The sequence below is a fragment of the Polyodon spathula genome, unplaced genomic scaffold (assembly GCF_017654505.1).
Source record: "Polyodon spathula isolate WHYD16114869_AA unplaced genomic scaffold, ASM1765450v1 scaffolds_3021, whole genome shotgun sequence".
In the NCBI taxonomy this organism is placed as follows: domain Eukaryota; kingdom Metazoa; phylum Chordata; class Actinopteri; order Acipenseriformes; family Polyodontidae; genus Polyodon; species Polyodon spathula.
This window is the reverse complement of record NW_024474485.1, coordinates 127,390-135,721: the sequence shown is the minus strand read 5'-3', so window position 1 is coordinate 135,721 and position 8,332 is coordinate 127,390. Positions and strand designations below refer to the sequence as shown.

Below are 8,332 nucleotides of genomic sequence, written 5' to 3'. Positions count from 1 at the left end.
TAGCTCCCCCTTAGGCCCAATCGCCCGGGCGCCGTCGGGCACGAAGGGCCAACAGTTTGGGTGACCTGAGAGGGAGGGCGGAGGGGGAGGGTGACGGAGCGGGGGAAGGAAAGGATAGGAAAAGGGTGGATTTTTCCAACACAATAATTTCTTCAAAGCCCTTCTGTCGGGAATACTTGCTTTCTGTGCTCGTTCTGCTTTTAAACTGCAGGTGGAGCCTCTCCCCGAGGGGAATGGCTGTCCAAAAATTGGATCGAACTCTTAAATGCTCCTCTCCACGGAAATCTTTGGTAAAAGGCGAAAGGTTCATTCGAGCGGTAGAGAAGCCGGAGGGGGCAGGTGGGAGGGAGTGGGCTAAAAATTCCAACAAAACTTTGCAACATTGGAAGGACCTAGGGGTGCCAAAATGGAAACATGAATAGGGAATTACGCGTCACGCAAGGCACCGGAACGTGGAAAGGTGGGAGGGTGGATATTAAAAACGCTCTTTCTGGAGGTTCCACCCAGGGGAGAGGGGGGAGGAGTAAGAGGGAAAAGGGAGAGAGAGGACTGCTGGGAAATGGGAGGTAACCTCTGGCCCCAAGGTCCCCCTTTCCCCTTTGGTGTATAGTGCTGAAGTTTCTCAGGGGACGGGGGGGGGGGGGACGGGGGGGGAGAGGGGGGGGGGGGGGAGGGGGGGGGGGGGGGGGGGGGGGGAAAAAGGGTGATGGGAGAGAAAAGAAAAGGGGGGAAAAGGGGGGGGGAAGGGGAAAAGGGGGGGGGAGGGGGGGGAGAGGAAGGGGGAGGGGGAAACAAGGCGATGGTCCTTTCCCCCTCTTTCCTGAGAGGGGGGGGGTGGGAAAGGTCTCCTTCCCTTTTGTCCCCTCCCCCGGGAGGGAGGGGAGAAGGAAGGGGGGGTCCTCTTGCCCCTTGTCCCCCACAGAAAGGGGAAATGGGGGGGGGGGGTTCCCCTTGGGTTGCACCTGTTTCTGTCCGTCCCGTTTTTCTTCTCCTTTGGTCCTCTGTCCTTCCCCGCTCGAACTCCCCCTCCCTTCCTTGCCCACTCCCTTTTACGGGGTGCCTTCCATGACCGCCCCGGTCGTGGGGGGGGAGAAGGAGAGGGGGGGAGGGGGGGGGGGGGTGGGAGCCAGGGAACCAGGGTGGCGCGGGGGAAATCCTCTTTCCCGTAGGGAGGTGGGGGGTGGGGGGGGGTGGGGGGGGCTGGGAGGGGAGAGGGGGGAAGGGGGGGGAATTTTCTGAATCCTCCCGGCCTCTGCTCTTGGCCCGTCTTCCTTCCCTTGGGGCAGCGGGGGGGGGAGGGGGGGGGGGGGAAAAAGGGGGGGGGGAGGGGGTTTTCCTCTCCCCCGTCGCCCGGGTTTCTCTTCGGGAGGAGGGAAAAAGGAGAGAGGGAGAGGGGGGGGGGGAGAGGGGGGGGGGGGGGGGGGGGGGGGGGGGGGGGGGAGGGGGGGGGAAGGGGGAGGGGGGGGGGGGGGGGGGGGGGGAGGGGGGGGGGGGGGGGAGGGGGGGAAGGGGGGGGTGGGGGGGGGGGGGAAAGAGTAGGGGGGGGGAGGGGGGGGGGGGGGGGGGAGAGGGGTAAAGCGATTTGGATCGAGTGGGGGTGGTTAAAAAGGGGAGGAACAGGGGGGGAAAGGGGGGGGGGGAAAAAAAAGGGGGGGGGGGGGGGGGGGGGGGGAGAGGGGGGGGGGGGGGGGGGGGGGGGGGGGGGGGGGGGGGGGGAGGGAGGGGGGGGGGGGGTGAAGGGGAAAGGGGGGGGGGGGAGGGGGAGGGGGGGAAAGGGGGGGGGGAGGGGGGGGGGGGGGGGGGAAAAAAAGGGGGGGGGGGGGGGGGGAGGGGGGGAGGGGGGGGGGAGGGGGGGAGGGGGGAAAAACACGCCACCAGGGGGGGGGGAGAGAGAAAGGAGGGGGGGGGGGGGAGGGGGGGGGGGGGGGGGGGGGGGAAAAAAGGGGGGGGGGGGGGGGGGGGGGGGAAAGGGGGGGAAAGAGGGGGGGGGGGAGGGGGGGGAAAGGGGAGGGGGGGGGGGGGGGAAAAAAAAAAAAAAGAAACGAAAAGAAGAAGAGGTGGGGGAGGGAGGGGGAAAAGGGGGGGGGGGGGGGGGGGGGAAGGGGAGGGGGGAGGGGGGGGTGGAAAGGGGGAAGGGAGGGGGGAAGGGGGGTGGGGGGGGGGAGAGGGGGGGGGGGGGGGGGAGGGGGGGGGGGGGAGGGGGGGGGGAGAGGGGAAAGGGGGGGGAAAAGTGGGGGGAAGGGGGGGGAAACAACCGCGAGGAACAGGAAAACTGGGCAGACGTCGTGATGACGGTGTGGAAGTCGTAAAAGAAAAGTATTTACTTCATGCATCGGTTTCCTAGAGTATCAACGTGGAGGGAGAAGGTTCGCCACTTACGCTACCCGAGTGGGTTCGAGAGAAAAACCGTTTAATGTTTTTAACGTGCCGCACTGCTTAGGTAGGGTTTATGCGCTAGCGCAAGGCGTGCAGCCACAGTTCATTAGCCCGCGACATTACGACGATCGATACAGCAACCAGTTAAACCACCTGCCATGACACGTGAATTGAACGACACGATTAAATCCGTGTGGCAAGCGGATCTTATCTTTATAGAAATGTATCAAAAATTAAAAAAAAAAAAACGGATACAAAACTTGATCTGAGCCAAGAGGCAGAGAAGCGATGCCCACAATGGTGAGTAGCGTCTTATCACTCCACCCCTCCTCCTCCACTCCCAATACAAACCCCCGAGACGAACGAGGCACCAGTCGATCCTAGGAGAGAGCTCGCGAAGCTAATCACTGGTCCACCAGAGAACGATGTGTCGTCTCCGCGGCCCGGTTGACGGCTAGCGTATCGCGTGTTAGCGATGTCACGTAGAAAGGAAGGAAGGAAGGGGAAGGAAGGAAGGAAAGGTGCCGGGCTCCAACGGGGGCGACCGCCCTTTCTGTGCTCGTTATGCTTTTTAATGACGTTATAGAATGTCCGCTCTAGGCTACTGGTTCACCTACACCTGCCATCGTCTCAAGAGCAGTGACCGAGAACATTATTGTCCAAGTTTAGTCAGCGTCGTAAGTTTAATTAGCGTGTTACAACATTATACATCTTCATGCAAGGGAGCGATACACCCTTCGTCAAGTGTAGATAGTAAGCTGAAGTTTCGTCGACTCTATTCGTTGATCCCAACAATGGACCTCATTTCGATCGTGTACACCTCTCAGCGTTCCCGGAACTCAGTTTCTCCCGAATTTCTTAGATATTTCTACGACGCAAAACAGAAAAAGCCGGCCCAAAGGCTTCCAAAGGCGCTCCCCTCGTTCCAAGCCGGCGAGCGGGCGCCACGCATGCAAACCAAAACACAGGGAACTCCTCCCAAAACGAATCCTGCCTGAATCCGAAATATGCAAAAGGGCGCTTTGCCGCTGCTGCTGCTGCTACACTGGCCTGCTGCGTGTGTTAGGCCTGCCGGAATATAAAATATGAAAAAAAAAAAAAAAAAAAAAAAAAAGAACGAAAAGAGAAAAAAAAAAAAAAAAAAAAACAACAAAACAGCACGTCCCAAGAAAAGGGAGGGGAGGGGCGCGCGCCCTTTAGCGAAAAAAAGGACGCAAGAACAAAGACCGCCCAACGACTCTGAAACATGTTGGTAGAGAAGGAGATCGGGTAGGAGACTCAGGAAAGGGGGGGGGGGTCTCTCTCTCTCCCTCTCTCTCTCTCTCCCGTCTCTCTCTCTCTCTCTCTCTCTCTCCCTTTCTTTCTCTCTGCAATACACTCTTGACCCGTTCAGTCAAATGGGCCTCCATGACGGACGGCAAGCTACGGCGGCATTCACCTGGTCGATGTACCGCATTATACCTTAGATAGAGTACACGTAAGGCTTTCAAGGTGTTCAAAAATTCTATCTAGCCCACCTATGGGGGATACAACTGATAGTCTAATAAGTCGCTAACCAGTCCAAGACAACTACATGATCTGAGCCAAGAGGCCGAGAAGCGATGCCCACAATGGTTTTGGCCAAACGCCCCGGGCGGGGCCGCCCGCCGCAGCAGTCGTGGTACTTGCTTCTCGGGCGGGCGGAGGGAGGAAGGAAGGAAGGAAGGAAGGAAGGATGGAAAGGTGCCGGGCTCCAACGGGGGCGACCGCCCTTTCTGTGCTCGTTCTGCTTTTAAACTCCAGGTGGAGCCCCTCCCTGAGGGGAAGGGCTGTCCAAAAATTGGATCGAACTCGTAAATGCTCCTCTCCACGGAAATCTTTAGTAAAAGGCGAAAGGTTAATTCGAGCTGTAGAGAAGCCGGAGCGTGCCTTTGCTGGTGGCCCAGCCCTTCCGGCCGGCCCAAAGGCCCAAAGGCCCTCCCCTCTGCCAAGCGGCAGCGAGGCCACGCACGCAAAACAAAAACAGGGAACTCCTCCCAAAACGCATCTGCCGTTCCGCCCCGGCGAAAGGGCGCTTTGCTGCTGCTGCTACACTGGCCTGCTGCGTGTGTTAGGCCTGCATGTAATATGAAAATATGAAAAAAAAAAAAAAAAAAAAAAAAAAAAAAGAACGAAAAGACGCCGTAGCTTTTTTTCGCCCTTGCCGCGCGGGGTCCTTTCCCCACGCTTTACCCCTACTTTATCCTCCACCCCGCCCCGTCCAGAGGGTGCTGGAGAGAGACTCTCTCTCCCCTCTCTCTCCCTCTCTCTCTCCATCTCTCTCTCTCTCTCCTCTCCCCCTCTCTCTTCTCCTCTCCTCCCTCTCCGTATGAGAGTCGGTTTTAGGAGTCTAGAGAGAGAGGAGAGCGAGAGGCGCGAGAGAGAGGCGGAGAGGGAGGCAGAGAGTAGAGAGAGAGGTTTTGAGAGAGCAAACTGGAAAGACTTTTACCACGTGGCCAAGGGCCTCCATGGTAGCGTTATGGCCAGCGATACGAGTCGGACCTGCTCGTTCGGGCGAAGGTAGAGGGCGAACAAGCCCCGCTTCCATCTCCCGCTTCCAAAAATCCATTTAATATAGACGGTCCCCCTATGGGGGACGTATCAGATATTAAACTGATAAGAACAGATACTACACTTGATCTGAGCCAAGAGGCCGAGAAGCGATGCCCACAATGGTTTTGGCCAAACGCCCCGGGCGCGCCCGCCCGCCGCAGCAGTCGTGGTACTTGCTTCTCGGGCGGGCGGAGGAAGGAAGGAAGGAAGGAAGAAGGAAGGAAGGAAGGAAGGAAGGAAAGGTGCCGGGCTCCAACGGGGGCGACCGCCCTTTCTGTGCTCGTTCTGCTTTTAAACTCCAGGTGGAGCCCCTCCCTGAGGGGAAGGGCTGTCCAAAAATTGGATCGAACTCGTAAATGCTCCTCTCCACGGAAATCTTTAGTAAAAGGCGAAAGGTTCATTCGAGCTGTAGAGAAGCCGGAGCGTGCCTTTGCTGGTGGCCGAGCCCTTCCGGCCGGCCCAAAGGCCCAAAGGCCCTCCCCTCTGCCAAGCGGCAGCGAGGCCACGCACGCAAAACAAAAACAGGGAACTCCTCCCAAAACGCATCTGCCGTTCCGCCCCGGCGAAAGGGCGCTTTGCTGCTGCTGCTACACTGGCCTGCTGCGTGTGTTAGGCCTGCCTGAATATGAAATAATGAAAAAAAAAAAAAAAAAAAAAAAAAAAAAAAGCGGGAAAACGGCGCGTCCCAGGAAAGGGGAGGGGAAGAAAGGGGGGGTCCTTTCACCATACCAAACCCGAAGGAGAGAGAGTAGCGAGAGAGAGGAGAGAGAAGAGGCGCGTCCAGAGAGTAGAGAGGAAGGGGGAAGAAGGAGTACAGGAGGTCGAGAGAGTGTGGGAGACATTTCGTAGAGGAGCAGAAGAGTCTTTAGGCGAGGGGTAAGAGAGGACGGAGAAGAGGAGAGGCACCCGAGCCCGAGTCTCGCTCTCTCTCTCTCTCTCTCTCTCTCTTTTGTCCTTTCTGAGAAATGGGCACCGTTCCCGGAGGTACTGCAATACCGGGTCGATGCGTGGAGTGGACGGAGCAAGCCCCTGTTCCATCTCCCGATTCCAAAAATCAATTTAATATAGACGGTCCCCCTGATAGGGGACGTATCAGATATTAAACTGATAAGAACAGATTTTTTTTTTTTTTTTTTTTTTTTTTTTTTTTTTTTTTTTTTTTTTGCAATTTTTATTCTCAATTTATTCCCAAAAAAATACAACACCCGTTCAAAACTAATAATTCTCAAAATTCTAAATTCCTCAAAAAAAACCACAAAAAAAGACCCATATTATAAATCCACAAAAAACCCAACACCCTTTCAAAAATTGTAAATCTCAAAATTCAAAGTTCACAAAAAAAAAAAAAAAAAAAAACCCAAAACTGCTCAGTTCACAAAAAAAAAAACCCAAAACTACTCTAAACTATTTCCCTCACTTTCTCGCCGCTTCTTCCGCCTTCTTCTTTGCTTCCAGAAAAATTCTCATTTTCTCCTCTTCATATTCCTTCCATTCTAAATGCGAAACCCTCGCTCCTCTTATCCTCTCCTTCCATCTCATTAAATTTTCATAGTCCCTGGGACATGCCACCCTCATTAAATGCTCTATATCTTTCTCCGTCCACACGACACTCTTCTTCTTAACCTCTTCCTCCCTCTTCTTTACCTCTTCCTCCTTCTTCTTTACCTCTTCCTCCACCCTATCACCCCAACTCGAACTTGATGTTGCTCCCTCCTCTCCTCCTTTCATCCTCCTTGTTTGACATTCAGCGGTCCTCTCATCCTTCCCTTCTCTGTCTTTCCTCTTCCTTTGTACCTCTCCTTCTACTCCCTCCATTGGGTCAGCAACAGATTGCTCTTCCCGGGACCTCTGCTGGTCATCTTTGGAACTGCCTTCCTTCTCCTCCTTTCTCGGGTCTCCGCCTCTTCCCTTTGTTTGCTCAGTTCCACATTTTCCCGCCGTTCCGCCTCCTTCCTTTGTGACTCCTCCCCCAACACTCTTTCCTTTGTTCTTCTCAGTGCCTTTTTTTTCTTCTTCTTTCCCTCTTTCTGTTTTTTCCTCCTCTGTATCTTCTCTTTTCTTCCCTCCTCCTTTGGCTGCCTGAGCATAACTTTTCTTACTTTGAGGGCAATCCTTATACATATGTTCCTTTGAGCCACAGAGGTTACACATCATCCCTCCGGGACAATCCCTTGCAACATGTCCCATTTGCAAACAATTTCTGCAAACAACCTCCCCACACTCTGCTGCAAAATGTCCACTCCTGCTACATTTGAAACAAACTCTGGGCTGTCCTTTATAATACAGAGTCCCTCTTACTGTTCCAATCATCAGGTCGGGTCTAATGTGAATCATCTTCCCCTCCCTGGTATACAACCTTGCAGTATACTTAAACACACCATTCCACAAACCTTCAGTATCGATGCTCTTAACTGGATCCTCACTTCTCAGCTCAAATCTTCTCTTCAGAAATGTAGTGATGTCCTCCACAGGAAAGAAGGGGCAGGCCATCGTCACAAAAACTGTTCTCCACTCTTTCAAAAACAAAGGCTCCAAGTTAAAAACTTTGACTGGCAGTTGCTCCTTGTTCTCCTCATATATCCTAATCGCCTTCAAACAATCCTCTTCCGAATGCAAAGTCAAGTCAAAAGTTCCTTTTGCGATATTATCCTTTAGGCAGTGTACATCTTCTGCTTCCAGCTCCAGTAGCCCAAACACAACCTCCAACACGAATTTTCTTCTTCCCCATAGCCCGGTCAACTCCTTTAACTGGAACCGCAGGGTGTTTTTTCCAAAACCTTCCTCCATTTTCAGGTCACACACTCTATCCAGCTCACGCTTTCTAGACCAATACCTGTCGCCTTCTTAAGTCACCTGACCAGAGCCAAGAGGCCGAGAAGCGATGCCCACAATGGTTTTGGCCAAACGCCCCGGGCGCGGCCGCCCGCCGCAGCAGTCGTGGTACTTGCTTCTCGGGCGGGCGGAGGGAGGAAGGAAGGAAGGAAGGAAGGAAGGAAAGGTGCCGGGCTCCAACGGGGGCGACCGCCCTTTCTGTGCTCGTTCTGCTTTTAAACTCCAGGTGGAGCCCCTCCCTGAGGGGAAGGGCTGTCCAAAAATTGGATCGAACTCGTAAATGCTCCTCTCCACGGAAATCTTTAGTAAAAGGCGAAAGGTTCATTCGAGCTGTAGAGAAGCCGGAGCGTGCCTTTGCTGGTGGCCGAGCCCTTCCGGCCGGCCCAAAGGCCCAAAGGCCCTCCCCTCTGCCAAGCGGCAGCGAGGCCACGCACGCAAAACAAAAACAGGGAACTCCTCCCAAAACGCATCTGCCGTTCCGCCCCGGCGAAAGGGCGCTTTGCTGCTGCTGCTACACTGGCCTGCTGCGTGTGTTAGGCCTGCCTGAATATGA

At 55.1% G+C, this 8,332-nt stretch overlaps 5 non-coding genes and 2 pseudogenes across 5 annotated transcripts; all 7 read right to left on the bottom strand.

The window, feature by feature from the left end:
• Positions 1–217: 217 nt before the first annotated feature.
• Positions 218–335, bottom strand: LOC121311192. Its single transcript, XR_005949146.1, has one exon. It is a non-coding gene; the product is annotated as a U5 spliceosomal RNA (small nuclear RNA).
• Positions 336–2,449: 2,114 nt separating this feature from the next.
• On the bottom strand, positions 2,450–2,666 carry LOC121311237 (annotated as a pseudogene).
• Positions 2,667–4,164: 1,498 nt separating this feature from the next.
• Positions 4,165–4,282, bottom strand: LOC121311190. Its single transcript, XR_005949144.1, has one exon. It is a non-coding gene; the product is annotated as a U5 spliceosomal RNA (small nuclear RNA).
• Positions 4,283–4,871: 589 nt separating this feature from the next.
• LOC121311208 lies at positions 4,872–5,059 on the bottom strand. Its single transcript, XR_005949160.1, has one exon. It is a non-coding gene; the product is annotated as a U2 spliceosomal RNA (small nuclear RNA).
• Positions 5,060–5,255: 196 nt separating this feature from the next.
• LOC121311189 lies at positions 5,256–5,373 on the bottom strand. Its single transcript, XR_005949143.1, has one exon. It is a non-coding gene; the product is annotated as a U5 spliceosomal RNA (small nuclear RNA).
• Positions 5,374–5,909: 536 nt separating this feature from the next.
• LOC121311232 lies at positions 5,910–6,083 on the bottom strand (annotated as a pseudogene).
• A 1,928-nt stretch (positions 6,084–8,011) lies between these two features.
• Positions 8,012–8,129, bottom strand: LOC121311188. The gene has a single exon (XR_005949142.1). It is a non-coding gene; the product is annotated as a U5 spliceosomal RNA (small nuclear RNA).
• Positions 8,130–8,332: the final 203 nt, after the last annotated feature.